Here is a 19,239-nt window from a genome sequence, read left to right as displayed (position 1 = left end):
AACTGTTCACAGCGCACAAGGAAATTACATCCTTGTGATGGATTACTTCTCTAAATTTCCTATTGTTCAATGACTTAGTAATATAATGAGCGTGATGTTCCTGGCACGATGGGCACTATTTTCAGTTTATTCAGTACCATTGATCTCAACAGGCTGCAATACACTGGCAAACTGTTTCAAAACATGTACAGAGTGGGGAGTCACTCATATTGCATCATCACCCTGCTATCCATGCTGGAATTATATTGCAGAATGAACAAATGATACCTACTAATAAAACAATTCTCATTAAGTGTCAAGAAACAAATCAAGATTTTCACACTGGTGCTGCACAAAATTGCAACAATGCACAGAACATAGAATATAGAACTGTACAGCACAGTACAGGCCCATCGGCCCATGATGTTGTGCCGAACTTAAACCTAAGGTCTATCTAACCTCCACCCCCTACCTTATACTATCATCTATATGCCTATCTAATAGCCGCTTAAATGCCCCTAATGAGGTCGACTCCACTGCCCTCTCCGGCAATGCATTCCATGCCTCTACCACTCTCTGAGTAAAGAACCTACCTCTGACGTCTCCCCTATATCTACCTCCCCTCACTTTAAAACTATGCCCGCACGTAATAGCTACCTCCACTCTCGGAAAAAGTCTCTGGCTGTCCACTCTATCTATACCTCTGATCATTTTGTACACCTCTATCAAGTCATATGCAATGCAATGTAGAAATAATTACCAACTCCAGCACAACTGCTGCTCAGAAGACAAGTATCAGCAACCTTGCCCAGAAAACACTTATCTAACCATTCTGGGACTCAAGAAATTTTTTCTCAAAGTTAGAAGAGAATGCATGAGCTACAAGGTGACCGACCGGGCTGCAAACTACCAAAACTGGGCGGTAGGCAGAGAGTGCATATTAGAAATTCCAATCTCAATACATAATACCAGCAAAGGTTTCTAAAATATGTTATCAACATAGGTCTTACAAAGCCATTAATTATCATGACATTACAATGCAAAGGGAACCGAATCCAGCTCAGAGAAATGTATAGCACAACAATCATGCACAAAGTGAGTCCGACAATGATTGTGTGGTGATGTTGAGTGACAGTGACCAGCACTAAGACAACCAAGCTGTCAAACAAATGCAGTAAAGAACAACAAATACCTCTCCAGTTGGTTATATGATCACCATATCGGGGCATATCATTAGACGTCTGCAAAGTTTTATATTGATGTTTAAAATGATAAACTTGTAATGTCTATTTTATCTGCTTATATATTTATTGAATTGATAAACCAAGCTAATGTGCAAACATTTAGGATAATTTTTTTACACTTTGAAAAAAAGTGGATGTTATTTTACGTCTCATGGTCAGTATGCCAGTGTACTGTAAGACATATGCTCATGCTATCTCCTCTGCATCATGGCATAAAGGTCTCAAATGCCATCTTATTCTGTGATCTCTTAAAGCATGACACATTGGAGCGCGCTGCTCTTTGTAACCTATGCATTTAATATTTTCCCAGATACTTAGGTGTCTGAAAATGTTTGTACACAATAGTTAACTGCAATAAATGTCTGTTGTATTTATTGATATCACAGTCCCCATACCCAGTTTCTTATGTTCCAGGAAATAATATATATACTGCTCCGTCAGCTACAATACCTGGCTTGAAGCAAAATCACACTGAGTTCCATCTTGGTTTTGTTTTCTTCCCATATGATGTACCCAGACCAGAATTTGTTGAGAACAGAGTCCTAGTGTGATGGCCGATATTCTCATTCATTCTTGCCTAATAAAACAGCTCTAATAGAAAGACTGTAGTTTTAATCAGCTCCTCTGACTATCACTTTCAAGTGTGTAGACCATGCTTTCATTCTTGCACATTTATTTTATCAGCTTTTCCCACTCGGTCTCACTTCTATATTCTTGGGGAAAGCTGCAAGCATATTAGATAAATTACGATTATAATTGCATTGATACTGCACTGATGTAGTTTCACTATCAGAACTCCTCAGAAAAATTAACCCATTGAAGGAATTATGACTAACACAAGCATCCTTCATCTATTTCTGTCTTTCTGTTGCTTTTGGATGAGGGAGGATGTTTTGTTTAAACAATGAAAACCAACACTTGCATCTGATCAATTGGCTTGGAGGAGTTCTTTAGCAGTCAACAATTATTTTCTCTTGTCATTATTTCTGTTGAGAAGGCGCTGGCTCTTATTTGGATAAGTATTGTTCCTTAAGTCACTGCTGAACCATCATATTTTATTTGTATGATCAGACTTGTGCATAATGGTTATTTCTAGACTTTTTGAATTACTCTTGGGGTGTGGGCATTGTTGGCAAAGCCAACATTTGTCATCCTTCCCAGGTTGCCCTCGGGAAGGAGGTGCTTAGCTACTTGAATTTTTGTCTATGTGATGCAGGTGCACCCACACTGCTGTTTGTGAGGGAGTTTCAAGGAAGCACGGTGAGCTGTTTCAGTGAACCTTGTAGATGTTAGACACTGCTGTCATTGTGCATCCATGGTGGAGTGAGTAAATACTTAAAGTGGTAGATGTGATGCCAGTCAAGTATGATGCTTTGTTCTGGATAGTGTCGAGTTTCTTGAGCATTGTGTGAACTACAAGTGGAAAGTATTCCATCACACTCCTGACTTGCACTTTGCAGATGTATTGAGTTTGGAGATGGGAATGGGAATTAATTCTGAGGGATCTGGTCATTGAGAACAGCCAATTTAACCTGGGACTGCATGGCTTCCAACAAAATTTATATCCATTGTGTCTGTGTCTCGATTTATTGCTGTTCTTTTTTTCTTGTTTCATATTAAATTCTACTGAAATTAAATTCACTTCCAACTTTCACTTTGTACCAGCAGCTGGAGTGACATTTTCACTGCTTGACAGACTGAGATGCTATGGATAAGACGGAGTGCCCAGCAGGTCTCTCCCTCTCCTGCTGTTCCCACCTGTAATCTGGATTTCCTTCAACCCCTGAGGATGCGACAAAAGAGGCAAGGGAATTATTGATTTAGTACATTGTTTTCCTGGATTGGGGTTAAATTGCAGTGCCTTTCTATTTGCTGTTGTTAACTGGTAACTATGGGAATTTTTCAGTCAGATTCTGGACACAGCAGAGAAGGTATCCAAATGAGACAAGCAGCATTACGTCAATTAAATATGATGTAACAATATATTTCAGTGTGGCTTCCAACACTGGATCACTTACTTTTACCAACATGCAAAATGTACTAAATATATTTTCCTGATAGGCTACTACTCGTGTATCCATGTCATCAGTATTTCAACCTCTTCCAGCTTCTGATTCTGTGACGCGCCTTAAGATGTTTACATTGAAGGTGCTATGTAAATAGAAATTGTCATTGTTGGTGTTGTTAGAAGTGGTGAGTCTTGAAAATCTGTGGGTCACCAACTTGAAATGTGCACTGAACACAGATGGAAGCACAGACACCTGCCCTTTTATATTGTCCAGGCTATCTCTTGCCACATGCCAGTCATGTCCCTTCAGTTCCTTGTTAAAGGACACCAGCCAGATTTTAAAATAAATTGTTCCATTCTTCACATATTCCCAGTTGCATCTGGGCTTGGAGCCCCTGTTGTCTAATACAGCCCACTTATGTCAGAAAACTAATGGGGAGTTTCAGCTTCCAATTTGATACAGAGTCCTGAGTGGGTCCGGTAAGCAGGAATTTTAGGAGCCATTGTTAATCCCAACCCAATGACACATGCCCATTAGATAAAGGTCTGCCCTTGCAAGTCAAGATAGAAAATCTAGGAAAGAACTGACAAAGGGATATGTTGTTATGAGTTCTGTGATGATTGATCACCCTTCAAGCTTGAAGAAATAGATCTGTTACGACACATTTCTGGGGCAAGGCTACTAATATAGAATAGGCCCCCAGTTCAGACTACACCAAACCAATTCCTACTTCTCTGCTACACATTACTTCTTTTTAAGGTGTAACTGTGAAATGTTCTCTCCTGTACTCTTTATACATGAGACTTTAATTCTTTATACTGACACATCTACAACAACATATATATATAAATGGTTGCATTCCACCATCCAAGTAAAGATCATGGAGGAAATCCCCAGGAATCTTGAAGAAGTTTAAAGCCAACAAGTTCTATGTGTGTCCTTTTTCAGATGGAGGATGTAGAACACCAAAACTGGGAATACGGCAAAAGGAACAGTACACTTTGTCAATGTAGAAAATGTCTTCATACTCAATTGTTATTATGATCAGACCCTGACGTGGTACTCCATTTCGTTACAGTTTGGTATGAGCTATCCCAAACTGTTAAGCACCATGTGAGGTGGGATGAACTGGCTCCACTTGTTTATTTATCTATCCCCCTGGCTGGTTGCAAAAGGGTTAATGTAGAAAGGATCCTTTCCCTTGTCGATACCTTTCTTTGAGACCCAGGTGAACTTGCGATTTGAAAAGAACCAATGCAACCAGGTTTTTTTAGAATTCACAATAAGAGTGAGTTTATTAATTATTAAATGTGAGAAAAAAGGGTAGCAACACACATACGTGGATTTGAAATAAGAGGTGAGACAAAATGGATAGCAGTTTTATTTTAAAAACTGAAATACAGACCAATATCTGAAATTTTCATGAAAAGCAGGTAGTTGAATATTGTGACCATTGCAGGAGAGATTGTCAGTGACTTTAACATTAGTAGGTGAACAGTCAGCTACATGATCCTTAGTTTTGCCAATTGATTGAGATGCTATAGTTCTGATAGTTTAGATCCGGAATTCCAGCAAACAGGGTGTGAGATAGTTATTTGTTGTCCTCTCTTCGTCTTTACTGGTTTGCAGTTCTGACTTGGACAGCGGCTTTACCTGTAATAGAGAGTAACTGGGGAATAGTTCTTTGACTTTGACCAACATAGCATGCAAATGCTCAAACACAGGTTGGTGTTCCCAGGACCGTTCAGTCCCACTAGTCCATTCCAGTAGAGTTGAAACTTGCCTTTTAACTCATTTTGTCATGTATTCCTAGAGGGTCAAATAAACATATCTGTGAGGGGTGACTTTCTGCTGGGCAAAGAATGGTTGTAACTTCTGTCAAGGGCCATGTTTTCTAAAATCTTTCTCTGTTTGACATTTCCCTGATAATTTACACACTTGACACTCAGAACTATGCACAGAACTTCCCATACAGTTACTGAATTTAATTTTGCAATTTTTCCAGAAGAAGTCCTCCTTTTACAAACAACATACTTTGAAGCTAAAAGTAAGAATTATCTATAAATATTTTGGGATTCTGACCCATCTTCATAATGCTGTTTATGTGGAAGTAGAGACAGGGGAGGCTAGCTTAAGTCAGGTTTGGGATTAATAATGCTTGAATTGAAAGTAAGGAAGGGAAACGAGTCAAGAAAGCTTACTGAAAGTATGGAGGGGTTGCTCAATTTGATTTCTGTATCCAAAAGATAGATAAAATCAGAGGAAGGGTTTTCTATGACAGTATGTGGGAACATAAGCAATAAACAATGCAACAAACAAAGACTTCCAAAATGTGTCTCTTAAGAATTCAAAATATTTGGCTTTGCTTAATCTTCTTCCAGCCTAAGAATTTTTAAAAGTATATAATACACCCAAAAGGAAGAAATCACTGAGAGTTTCATGAAAAAGCCTTCTGGTGAGGTCAAAGGGTTAGGGAACAGAAACGAAAAATGTTACAGAATCCCAGATGGAAAGCCAGTAATAAAATTCAATGTGTGTATTTTATTGTGGAGCTTATCACAGTGATGTCTGTGAGGATTTGGCTTCAACTCATGCCAAAAGGATACTGGCACATAGACACACACACTCTGGCATTTGTAAGTGTCTTAATTTTTAAAAAAAAAAAAAAAAAAAAAAAAATCCTTGTCTGATAGCTCAGTGGATAAATACATTGCTTTTGCATGGTGTGAGCTGTTTGGAGCTCAGGAATCTTACCCCACCCCTGCTCAACTCTGAATGGATATGGCTGATCTCAACCAGAGCAGCAGTCAAAGTGCCAAAGTCAAATCCCGAGCTAAACGCAGAAAACCAGCCAGGCCTTGATGGTCACTCTGCAGGTAAGGCCTGTGGGGTTTGTTGGGGTCAAACCAGATGTTTGGAGCTGGGGGACACAAAACAGCAAAATCACTTTTGCCTCTCAGTAAAACACAATATTTGTTTCTATTGAAGCCAATCACCATTGGGTGGGGCCTGAAGTTGGAAACCATTGGGCTCTTGCTTATATTGGGGCTACACAGGCCACTCACCATGTCTGATTTCACCACTTATGTCTGGGCATTAGGCAAGGATGTGCTCAGCTATGATTCACCAGTCCAATAGCATCATTCTGGTCAGGATTTTCCACCAAGGGGAGGGGTTAGGTCAACAATCCCAGGGTGAAATTAATGTCGGAAAGCCACACTGCAATGGGAACAGTCATCTGTCTGATATTTTCCCTACATTGGCTAGTTAGTGGCCAAAAGGTAGACTTGCCATCCACTTAAGGTATGCTCTCAAAGCTCCTTTCAGTGGATTGTCATCTTGCCGTGGTGGAGATGCTTGAGTGATGTTGCCATGGTTTCTCAACGTCTGGCAGAACCCCATAATGGTACGTTTGGATAGCTGGAACCAGACAAAGTACAATCCAAAACAGGTCCTCAATGGCAATCCAGGCAGAAGATATTTGCATGTTACATAGGCTGTCATGGTGGATGAAGGCTGCAATAGTAAGGAAATCACCAGTCACCAGTGGAACTAGATGTAGATTCCGTAAAAACCCATGTGTCTGCTGACGTGCAAGTGCATTCCCATGTTAAAAGAGATGCTGCCCTAGGCTGATATCAATGTGGAGATCCAACACTGCATCCATTTTTCAAGTACCACCTTCAGATGCCTAAGACACGACATCCGTGTTGATACCAAGATCCTTGTGTATAGACCAGTCATCCTTCAACTCTTGTATGTGGCTCTGAAATTTGGACTATGTATAGAAGCCACCTCAAGACCCTGGAGAAGTACCATCAAAGTAGTTTTAGACAGATTTTCTGCATCCGCTGACAGGACAGGCGTACTAACATCAAGTGGCCAATAACACCAACATTGAGGCCATGACCATCCAAAACCACCTCTGCAGGCCTAGCCATAAGCTTAAGGTGCCTTCAAGAAATGCAACATCGATGTCAATAAATGGAAGACCCTCATTCAGGAGAAACTGACTTGGAGGAAGGTCCTGTATGAAGGAACACAATTCCTTGAAAGCATCTATCTCAAGGACAAGTACGGAAAAGGAAACCGAGAAAGGAATGCCAATGTGCTCAAGGCCAAGGACCAATTCCACCACCTGGATACAACTGCCAAATGTGTGGTCGGAGATGAGGCTCCAGGACCGGACACACCAGCCACAATGAGGACTTTGAGAACCCATGACCAATGACACGGAGTTTCTCTGGTGGACAATCATTTGTCATTAGCAAGTGGTTGTTGGCAGTGCTGCTCTGGAAGTTGGAGGCCTTCTGGCAGTGAAGGAAATAATAGCCTGCCTTGTCAGTTAAATGATGAAGAAGGGGCACCACTATCTTGATGAGTTTTCGTTCCAAATTTTTCGAAGTTAAAATTTAAAAAAAAAAAAAAGCGTTCCTTCAAAGCCAGGCCACCATTCTGGAGGGGTAACCCTCTAATGGGTATGATCTGAGGTCAGATAGGCAGGAGGGCATCTCCACCACCTTCCTGATAGGCTGGCTGTCCAGTATGCCACTTGGAGATTGCTACACTTCTGCCACCACTGACGCCAACAGAGATCCGGAGAAACTCGGCTTCTGAAAATTGACCTGAATGAGCTTTTTAATCAGCTGAACCAATAACACTCTCCCTTTTATCCTCCAATCCCCATCCCAGTCCACCAATTAGGAAAATGGCCTGTTTATGTGAAAATGCTGTGGCAATCCAACATTTGACCCTCCTAAGGGGTTTAACAACTCAGTCACTTGCGTAACACTGCATGTGAAAAGCTTAATTGTGTCCTCAAGTGTTGACAGGCACCACCATAGACATGTATGACACCAAAGATGAGATGAGAGGGGGGAAAAAAAAGGAATAAGTAATTGGGATAAAAAGATACGTTCCTCAATCTGACCAGAATGAGAACTTTGAGCTCTACAGTAACACCCTGTCTAAATGATAAAGAGGAACATTTTTTCTTCCTGTCTGTGTTTTTTTGTAAACACCAGCCTTATTTTGACATTTTACTCCCTTGCACAGCTAACAGAAACACTGGTTACGGTCCTTAGAAAAAGGTCCATTACTCAGGGGTAAGAAGTCAAACAGATGCCTGCCCCAATACAGAGTTATCACGTTGCTGGATAATAGAATGACCCGTTAGCTGCCCAGAGTATACGCCGGTATAATAGCATAAGCACTGTGAATAAAGTGGTTATTTTTGGAATCCAATTGAAACGGTGGCAAAGAGCTGACAGAATGGGATTGAACAAGATGCAATGCGCTACTGGAGAAAAAAAAAATAGAATTTAGGGAATTGTAGAGCTTGCTGTGAACTGTGTAAAAGACAGACATTAGCGGCGTGAGAGGAATAGAATCGGAGCATGGCATGGGGATGGAAAAGCTTGTGTTCGTGTATTTATGCTCAAAACGTTTCAACTAATTCACTCCTTTGTTATTTTTCATTTACTGCCTCGATTTCTTCACATGGCCTTTTGGCATTGTCATTAATGTTATAATGTAATCCCTTCATTCTCTATTTTTGGTTCTTCATTTAACAGATTCTGCTTTTCATTTACCCTTTCACCTTCACTTTCTATTATTTTCTGTGTTCAGTCACTAATTGTCTTCAGATTGCATCAGCATTACACATCTTTGCTGTTTCTCACCTTCTGCCGCTCTAATCTCTAGACTGTCGTGTGTAAATGTGCAGCATTTAATATCAGTATGAGTCTGGAAGGTGTGAATTTGCTTTGCGAGTGTGTAGGTCAGGCTGCACATAGTTTCTCATGGAGCGACTGAATGCTTGGTATTTCCACTTGGAGTGGATGTGCTGATTTCCAGCTCTCTCTCCTTGCTAGAAACTGGGTGCAACGGGTGTCAAAATCAAGCAGCCCCTCCATTTCCTGATCGAAAATGGCCACTCTCAAATTTAATCCCACATTGCGGCTGAGGGACCCTCGTGGCCTATGCCAACTGGATTTCTACGATATGCGTAGATGGCATACCAATGATTGCTGTATCTGGAACTGGTAGCATGCTCACTCAGAACTGTCTTCAAAGAGTTTTAAACTCACGTGTATTTTTGAAGGGAGATGCACCTGCCCCCACCAGAAGAAACAGACCCGAGAAGGGCTGGTTGCGACTTTGTTGCCCCAGTCTGTCTGCCCCATGCCCGTTCGATCGACAAAACCCTGCAGGAACCCCACAGCATGGTGGACCTGAATGCTGATAGCCCGGCTCCCAGTCCCCATGTTCAAATGAAGAAATGAAAAAGGATGACTCTCTGAGGATCAAGCCGCAGAGAGGGGACAGAATTAGTTCGGGAAAAAAACGCAGAGAAACAAGATGAGACTCCAAAGGGTCAAGATGGGCTGAATGGCTTCATTCTGTGTCACATTCCTGATTCAATGAACTGTCTGTGAAAATGTAAAAATGATTGGTTAGTGATAATGCTGGAATGGCTTCCATGCATGCCCCTTCACTGTGCTCGATCTTGCCACCCAGCCATCTCCAGGCACTGCCCTGCCTGAAGAAGAGTCAAGAGGCTGTGCCCAGTGGCCAAGGCTGCTGCTGGACCTGTCTACCCTTTGCCTGAAGCTGCTGCTGTTCCTTGCCTGTCCTCCAGGTTATGCATGGACAGCTGCTGGAACAGTGCCATTGCTCAGGCGTCACTGCCCTTCCAAAGCCTCTCAATCTGATGCCTGCCACTGTCATACTCAGTGAGGGGCTGAGACCTGGATTACACAGAGCTTCTGGCAGTGCCATCTTTGGGACAGGCTTTCAGTGCCTTCAGAATCACGTTGGGTGCTTTCCTCAGGCCTGCATGCAATTTGACATTTGAAGCATCCACAGGTTTGAAATAAATAACCTTTTTATTAAAGTAGTGTACAAATTGCATCATTAATGTATCCTAACTGTTTGTTCAATGTAATATTTTATGTGTCCACTTCATAAAATCATTGTTCACCATGTTTGATCCTATGGCAGGTTTGTACGAGAATAGATAGTAATAAGGCATCCACCTTTCCAATCAGCATTGTGCACACTTTGTATCTTTGTTACCTTTGCAACTCCAGAAGCTTAGCATGTGATGATTTGTGTATATCACATGAGATCAAGTTTTGTGTGTGTGTGTGAGAGAGAGAGAGAGCCATGAACATTTTTGCACTGCATAACTTTAACAGGCCCCTCAGAATATCCCATGTGCCTCTCTGTCTAAATGTAACAGCTCATTACCCCAGAAACTCATGGCACTCCCTGCATCAATTTCTTTTGTAACTGGTTCAATCAACAAAGTGTGTTTCTAGTACGTTGTCTAACCAAGCACACGTGTAAACAAGCTGATGGCACCTTTTGTATCAGCTTTCTGGGCTTTCAAAACTGCTAGTAAAAGGCTGACAGAAGGACACACAGACACACAGAGAAACACACAGACACACATTTGTACACGCGCGCGCACACACACACACACACATTGACCCACCTGAGGTTATAAATTCACCATACTGCAGCAGCCACAATGTCACATGCAACATTGATTGTCTGTTATATTACATTTATTAAGAAGTGATAACTTGTAATAATTGGATGTTAAATTAAAGAACTCTTTCCTAGTTATTGCCGTCTCAATTCTAATTGTCATTTGCTGGCAGTTATGATGATTTATGAGTGCTGTATTTTATGCAGTAGACCATGACCTGGTGAGTAATATTCCCAGAGCAATAGGGCAGTGATGCGCTGCTAGCTGTTAATGCAATGGCTTGGTTGCTGATTGGAATATTAAGTGTGAGAGAGGCAAGATACAAGGGGACAGAAACCCACTACTTCAGCAGGCCGCAGCAGAGACCCCGCAGGCTATTTATTCCTTGCTGGTGTATGTCCAAGTCGTTTAGATTGTGTTTTATGTTCGGGGAAGTGGGATTATGTAGCTCTTTTCCCTGCAGTGTTTAACTCTTTCATCCACTTAGCCGTGCGGTTATGGTTGAAGGAAAGGCTTCTTAGACCTGTTCTTAAGAAAGAGTTATGTAAATTACTTTGCATAAATGCTTCATGGGGTTGGAAGCTGAATAGTGAAAAAAGAAAGTTACGTTATTTTTAGTTCCAGTGTCTGAGAATGAGGAGGAACAGAAAAGATTTACAAGAAACTTAATCACCACAATGACACTAAAGCATGCATAGTGTGGCTTTGTAGAATATCTGTTTTTTTTTGAAAGAAAACATTTGTTTAGTTTTCTTGCCTGCTGTCCTGAAGACCATGACCCTTAAGCGTACAGTTACCTGAAAGTCTTTGCTACTTCATCCAGGAGGACATTGCAATTAAATTGAACTATCATTGTCCAGTTTCCATCACTAGGGGATTTAGATTAGGTCGACAAGGAGGATCACAGTGTAAACTAAATAGACAGCAACTTGCGAGAAAATGTCAGAAGGCTACCACCTATAGTTTGAATCGTACCTCCTTCTGTTTTTGGTGATCAGGATCTTCAGACTTCCAGAAATATACTTGCAGGAATTTTCTGAATGTTTGCCATTAGCTCTACAGACTTTAAACTGAGGACAATTTTACATGCGTTTGGAAGATCTAGCAACATGGGATGAGAAGCTGATATTTCCAGGCCACAGGATCTGCTGGAATGTGACACATATTCTGAATGTGAGTCCAGCCTCACAACCTGCCACTGACGTGTACTGTTCTGCCTTGTTCCGAAGGATAGCTTTCATGTCACTTCCTTTTGATTTGATCATGTATTTTGTTGCAAATGGTTGGCATAGCTGGGAAACAGCAGGAACTGGAAATTGGTTCCTTGTGAGCTTGTGGCTCAGATTTCAGGAAATTTCCATTTTAGAAGAAGATGTGGACAGAAGGGCAGTCAGGTTGTGCACAGGCAGTAATGTAGCTAATGGTGACAACTGTGTGATTTTACAGAGAAAATGGGTAATGGGGAACTCCGCAGGGTATCTGCCAATTGTGGTTTATGAAGTGATGCACAAATCGTCTCCAAGTCACTTATGAAAGAAAGAGGGAAAGCAAGGACTCTGTTTATTAGCACCTTCCCCAGCCTTGGGATGTTCTGTGAGTGTTTTACAGACAATTAAGTATTTTTGAAGTGTAGTCATTTTAGTATTTAGAATGTAGAAACTTAATATTACATTAATGCTGGCTACTAATTTCTGTTTCCAATTGTCAGACTAAATTGTTCCATTAATTAAAAGTCTCACGTAGAATTTCATCAAATGCTGTCTGACAAATTTAAGTTAATGTTATTAAATAACCATATCAGTTAACTCCAGCAAACTAGGGCAGGTGAACCTCTATCCTCTGAGTTATAGGCAAAAACAATACACACTACTGCTAGTAAAGCAAACGTTAAATTGCACCTGTCCTGTTTTCTGTCCAGCCGCTTTTATTCACTTTTTATGCTCTTTACTTCTTCAAAATGTGCATTACCTATATATATGTTTGGAAATTCATGCATGGGTCAGTGCTCAACTCCCTTTTGTTTAGCTGTAAATAACTTGGATTTTGGAACATAGAGTCATAGAAATATACAGCACAAAAGCAGATCCTTCGGTCCAACACTTCCGCGCTGACCCAGATATCCTAAATTAATTTAGTCCCATTTTCCAGCATTTGCCCCACATCCATCTAAACCCTTCCTATTCATATACCCATTCAGATGCCTTTTACATGTTGTAATTGTACCACTCTCCACCACTTCCTCTGGCAGCTCATTTCATACACACACCACCCTCTGCATGAAGAAGTTGCCCCTCAGGTCCCTTTAAATCTTTCTCCTTTCACCTTAAACCTATGCCGTCTAGTTTTGGACTCCCTCACCCTGGGGAAAATACCTTGGCTATTCACCCTATCCATGTCCCTTATGATTCTATAAACCTCTATAAGGTCACCCCTCAGCCTCTGATGCGCCAGGGAAAAAAGAGTCTCAGCTTATTCAGCCTTTCCCTGTATCTCAAACCCTCCAACCCAATCTTAATAAACCCTTAAATCAAGATCTTCCAACAAACAATAAACCTTCTCTGCTCCAAAGCAATCCCACTTTATCTCTTCAGAACTGAAATGTTCCATCCCCTAAGCAATATCCTGATAAATCTCCTTTACCTTAGCTCTTCCTCCTCCTCCTCTCTTCCAGTGTTTGTTTTTTTTTATTTAATTTCTTATGGATTAGAGCAAAGTTTTTCAAAATTTGCTTGTTATACCAAACTCTGAGGAGTGGCAAACTGTGAGGATGATGCAAAATGCCTGCAACAGGACCTGGGTAGGTGAGAAAAATGGATCTCTATCCAAAGTACTGTGAGGTTAGCAGGAGGGATCTTCTTGAGTTGTCAGTCCAAAGGCAGGTGCAAACAACAACCATTGTGAATACTTTAAGGAAGAATGACTCAAATGCACCCCTGCTAAAAATTATGACAAGTTTAAAGAAGATAGACAAGGAAAACTCTTTCTATTAGCAAATGGTACAAGGACTAGGGACACAGATTTAGGATTGTGCGTAAGAGATGAAGGATTATTATAAGGAAATGGTTTTTAGTAAGCAAGTGATTATGATCAGGGGCTCGCAGCCCATGGAGGAGGTGAAAGCAGAAATGATCAATGATTTCAATGGACATTGGATAGCTACATAGATGAAACAAACTTGCAGAGCTACAGAGATTAAGTAGTGGAGTGGGACTGCCTGGATTATTCTGTGGGGAGCCAGTATTGATTCATTGGGCCAAATGGTTTCCTCTGTGCTGTAAATGGCTCAATGATCTTTAGGCTAGGTGGAATTAGAAAGAAATTATCCTTGAAAACTTGAGGCGATTGTAAAATGGAATAGAATAGAAAAGAAATCTACTGTCACGTACTTTTACATGAAAAACACAGTGAAAAGTTCTATATGTTGCCCCAACATGGCATCTACATCAATGAAAGAAGTCATGTATTATTACAAAAAGTAAAATAAAGAAGTAAAATTAAGACAAAGTTCATCACAGTTCAGTTAAAGGCTCCTGGGCTCGGGGAAAGCTGATTAAAGAATGATGGAATACCCTGAAGACACAGCCGGGATGAGACTGCCATTCCGTGACAAGAACGTCAGGTCGGGATGAGACCACCATGCTGGGCCGCTGGAATTCTGGGCCAGAAGCCTCCACCAAAGAAGACTGCCATGCTGGCCCGAGGCCACCAGTCCTGAATGAGAATGCTTGCCGGGCCGCTGTAATACCTGGAAAGCGAAGGTGAAGACAACCTCCACACGGACAAGACCACCACATCAGGAGACCCGCCACGCTGGGCCAAGATCACCACTTCTCCTCCTTCAAGCGCCTGGGCCCAGCTGTGGACCTGGAGCCACAGCCTAGCCTGCGCATACAGGCCGGGGGAGTTAGCCCGGAATCTGGTCCTCGCTCTCCAGGAATCATCGGCCTCCCCTTCCTGCTGCCGGAAGCCGCCTCCTTCATCTCCACTCTCCAGGCCTCATGCTATGCTCCGACTCGGGCTGTGCCACTGATACAAAGTAATCACGTTGTAGGAAATGATGCATACTGTTACATAAAACGGTCACTTTGGACATTCTGATGATGCCAGATCCTTCAAAAAGCTATTTTCCCAAGAGTAGATAAAACTAATTCTTGACCCAGCAGTCTATTTAAAAAGTGTCAGAACCTGATGAATTGGCCCAAAAGATAACGGGTGTCTCAGATGATAGGAGCAAAATAAACAGCTAGTCTCTGGTTTGCTGTGATGCCTTTCTATGTTTCAATCACATTTGTGCTATTCTCCTAGCCTCAGTTACTGTGATAACCTGTCCACAGGATGCAGGGTGTGGAGGTCTGACCACTGTCAGAAGCTGCTGTGGCTTCTGGGAGAATCATTCCGCAAGATTTAGCTCCATTGGGAATGACAGTAATTGAATCAGACACTCAGAACAGTGACAAAATTAGTTCTCTTGAAATTTAAATTCCTTGCAAAGTAGCAAGCCCTACAGGTGGGGGCCTAGAGCCTAAAAGATTCTTAGGATGCTTGTTAGTTGCTAAGTATGTGTCTGGAAGCCTGTTGATTTGATTTTCTTTCCCTCTCATTAGTCGAGGGACATTTGCAATGATGCTGAGAAGAAATATAAGCCTGGCCCATCAGGATAAATTTAAAGTAAACTATCATATACATTCCTTTTTGTGTGCTTCTGTGTGTTTTTTTTTGACTCTGAATCTTGGTGCATTTATATGGATAATATCTCAGCGCATGTCTGTAACTCTGTACGCATGTAACTGTTTTAATATATTTGTTTATGTTGACCCATTTGAATTTGTGTACATACATATGTAATGCTTTACATATGTGTATCAAGGAACACTTCTATGAGCCTCCATGTATTAGTGCCTTGGTCTATCTATTTTTCTTCAAATGTGTACACTCATTCCTTCTCATCCGACAATTTACTAGCAATGGCTTTGTGTCCACATGAGGCTGGCCCCAGAGCTGTTTTTCTCCCCATAACTGGCAAGCCACACCAAAGTGCATGGTCCTTCATCGTAGAAAGGGGATTTCCATCATAGCATTAATCGTGTTTTTTTTTTGTGTATTCTGTGGGTGGTCTATTCCCTATGGATAATTGTGATTTGGTGTCTGTGCATCTGTGCATCAATGTGCCTCTGTGTTGGTATGCACGTATGTCTTCAAATGTTTGTGTGTAGTACATTACAAACACTGCCTCTGTTCCTCTCCCTGGCAAACTGCCTGAGACTGAATCAGTTCACGAACAAATTTGTCAAACTTTACCCTGCGATGAGCCTCTGAACATGTATAATCATTGAAGTTTCACTATTTTCACTCCTGTAACGTCTGCCCCATTTCATCTCTGTCTCAACCCATCCAGGCCCTTTGTTACCAAGGTTCATTAGCCCAACATCTTCTTGGCTGGTCCCTTAGTCCATTCTGTGTGAACTTCAATCAAAACTCTGTTTCTTGTGTCCCAAAATGAAACAGGTTCTGTTCACCCATAGGTCCACGCTTTCAGATCTTCACTGGTTCCTGGTTATAGGAATACATTTGGCTGGATCTTACTATTTTCTGTCTAGGTGCGATTGGCATTGAGTTTTTGTTTTGAGGGATTCTCACCGGGAGGCCTAGTGAGATTTCAAATCTTACTAAACTGACCTCATTAAGTACCTAAACCTTCTCTATGGTGTCCCTCACATCTGATTCCATCCCCATCTTACCATGCACCATTCCCAGAACAGTTCACCACTTGGCAGATATCCATGCCATCTTTAAAAGGCCACTAGCATTCCAAAGCTACCGTCTCAGTCCAGAATGTTTCCAGAAGGTGTTGGAGAAAGATTAGATGCCTCCATGATACTCTTTAAGGGGCCTGGAATCCTGGTCAGGGGATGTACAAACGAGGAGAGTCCTCTTCCCCGAGGGCCAGCAGAGGATGCCATGACACCTGGCCCTGTCAGCCTGGTCTGAGGTCACCACCAGAGTCAGTGCCATATCCACATTCTGGGAGAAGGGACAACAGAGCTGTTCCTCTCTCTCCTCCAACACATTCACTCTATCTCTGTTACTGCACCCACCTCCCACCAAGGCTCATGACCCGCCACTCTCGCCATTGCCTTAAACATCTTCCCTCACCCATTCACCATCCCCTCCCCCAGACTTCCCACACCACTAATCTCTGCAAGCCTTCTGCACAACCTGCTCACTCAACTGGGACACCTCACGAACTTTGACCCACCTGCACCAGCATTTAACAGCCGTGCTACTCACTTTCATCTCACTCAATCCCTCCCTTTGTTTCATTACAGAAGAAGATACCCCAGAATAGGGCAGGAAAAGACCACACAGGTGGAGGGCTACCTGGCATTCAGCTCCTCTCCACCTACAACAAGAGAATCCAGGCACACTCTGTGTGGAAGGCTATGATGGTTTCTGTTGGAGTATTGAGACACCCATGCCTCAATAACCGTGAGAGTCCCACTCCATTCTGCTCCAAATTTAGCAGTAACTCTGCTGCCAGTTTCAATCATTGCACACCACTGGCCATGATGCTTTCTCTCTCTCTTTTGTTTTGCAGGCACTGCCAACATATCTTCCATCTCTGTAATGAAACATCCCATTCTCTCAGAAACCACCTCCTCAGTCTCTGAGGAGGGGAATGTTGAGGCCTCATGGGAAGCATCATCGTGGCAGCTTCTTGCACCAGCTCAGATACTGACTCCTCGATGGGAATGTTAGGTCCAGAGAGTGTGGGGTCAAAATGCAGCGAGCATCTCACTGTAACAGCTCTGTGGCTAGCAAGAAATCTAACAGCTCCGTGGCTGGCAAGATAACAAAGTGTGGAGCTGGAGGAACACAGCAGGCCAGGCAGCATCAGAGGAGCAGGAAAGCTGACGTTTCAGGTTGGGACCCTTCTTCTGCTGTGTTCCACACTTTGTTATCTCTGACTCCAGCATCTGCAGTTCTTGCTATCTCATATTATTTAGCACCTTTTGTTTTTACAAATGGCATTACTTTCACCTTACATCAGGTTGTTTGTCACTCTGTACAGCCCTGGATGTCATTGTTCTGAAATGCACCATCACTCCATGGCCACACAGGATGCACTATAAATCGAGTGTGAGATTGGCATAGTGCACTGCCATACAGCAAAATGTCTGCCCCATTCGCTGTGGACTGTTGACCAGTAAAGCAAGCTGCCAGGTTGTGTGACTGCACTAACTGGCATGGCAAAGTAGGACATGGATGCAGAGGCATGCAGCTAGTCACTAAGACAGCAAGCGCTGAGATACGGCCTGGTCCAATCTGTGAACTTGTCCATGGACTATTCTACCCCTAACCCTAACACTAAGCCTCACTCTGATGCAGTCTTTCAATGCTGGTTGCTGGTGTATCCTACAACGCAGGTCTGTGCTTTGAGTACCCTGTAAGTGGACCGGAAAGTTGCCACGAAGTTCGTGAGGCATTGGCAAATGCTGGCTGCCAATATCCGTGGACAAGGGGTGGATTTAGCCAGTGCTGTGGATCAAACTCTGAGATGTTGTGTAGTCCTGTACAACGTGGAGATCATTCAGAGTGAGCAACAGTCCGCAGTCGCCAGGCATTCATTCTGGTTTCCACATTGAGTGTTCCTAATGTCTTACTCATTTGGTGAGATAGATAGGAAGCTGAGCATTAATGAGGTGAGTTGGACTGCTAACAAGGCTGTTTAACAAGTCTTAATCTTATAATAAACCTATAATTGGCAACTGGCCGCTGCCTGGTGAGAAACTCACTATGTTGCTTATCAAAAGGATAAAACATGGAGTGAGATGATCCTGACATTGAGATAAAACCTCACTGGACTTCTTGTCTAATTTGGTCGCAAACCCTATCACAGACCATATCTCTTAAGCCTCTATAACATTCCACCCATTCGTATTATACTTCTAAATATTTTTTCAAATTCCCCTGTGGCCTCTCCTCTCCTTACCACTGTAATTTCCGGCAAACCCTTATTTTATTCAGATTTTAATCACTCAAGTATTGCAGCTACGTTTTCAGCTGCTAAACTGTGGAGTATCCTTCCTAAATTTATCTGTCTCTCTACTGCTTCAAAGAGATTGGTGAAAATCTACAACTTGGACCAACTGCTTAGTCATTTGCTGTACGGCATCGGTTGCTGTTTTCAGCAGCATCAGTCTGGGTCTCCCTGTGGCAGCTTCTGCCAGTTTGTGACTCCATGCAGCATTTTGTTCGACATTGCAGTGGGTCCAGCCCGGGATTCCAACAGGGGCTCAGGTCCTTGAGCCCAGAGCCGTGAAATGTCTAAGTGGACATTGTTTTAAATTGTCTTTGCTTTTAATTTCTTTTTTTAAATTCATTACTGAAGTACTATTATTCTGAACTTTTTATTTCTCTATTTATTTATTTATTTATTTATTTATTTTTCTAATTTATTACTATAATTTTGTACTTTTAAAGATCTGTAACGCTGGACCTTTCATTTCTTTAT

This window comes from Rhincodon typus, chromosome 24 (genome assembly GCF_021869965.1).
Source record: "Rhincodon typus isolate 14 chromosome 24, sRhiTyp1.1, whole genome shotgun sequence".
In the NCBI taxonomy this organism is placed as follows: domain Eukaryota; kingdom Metazoa; phylum Chordata; class Chondrichthyes; order Orectolobiformes; family Rhincodontidae; genus Rhincodon; species Rhincodon typus.
The sequence above is the reverse complement of the archived record's forward strand: the minus strand, read 5'-3'. Positions refer to the sequence as shown.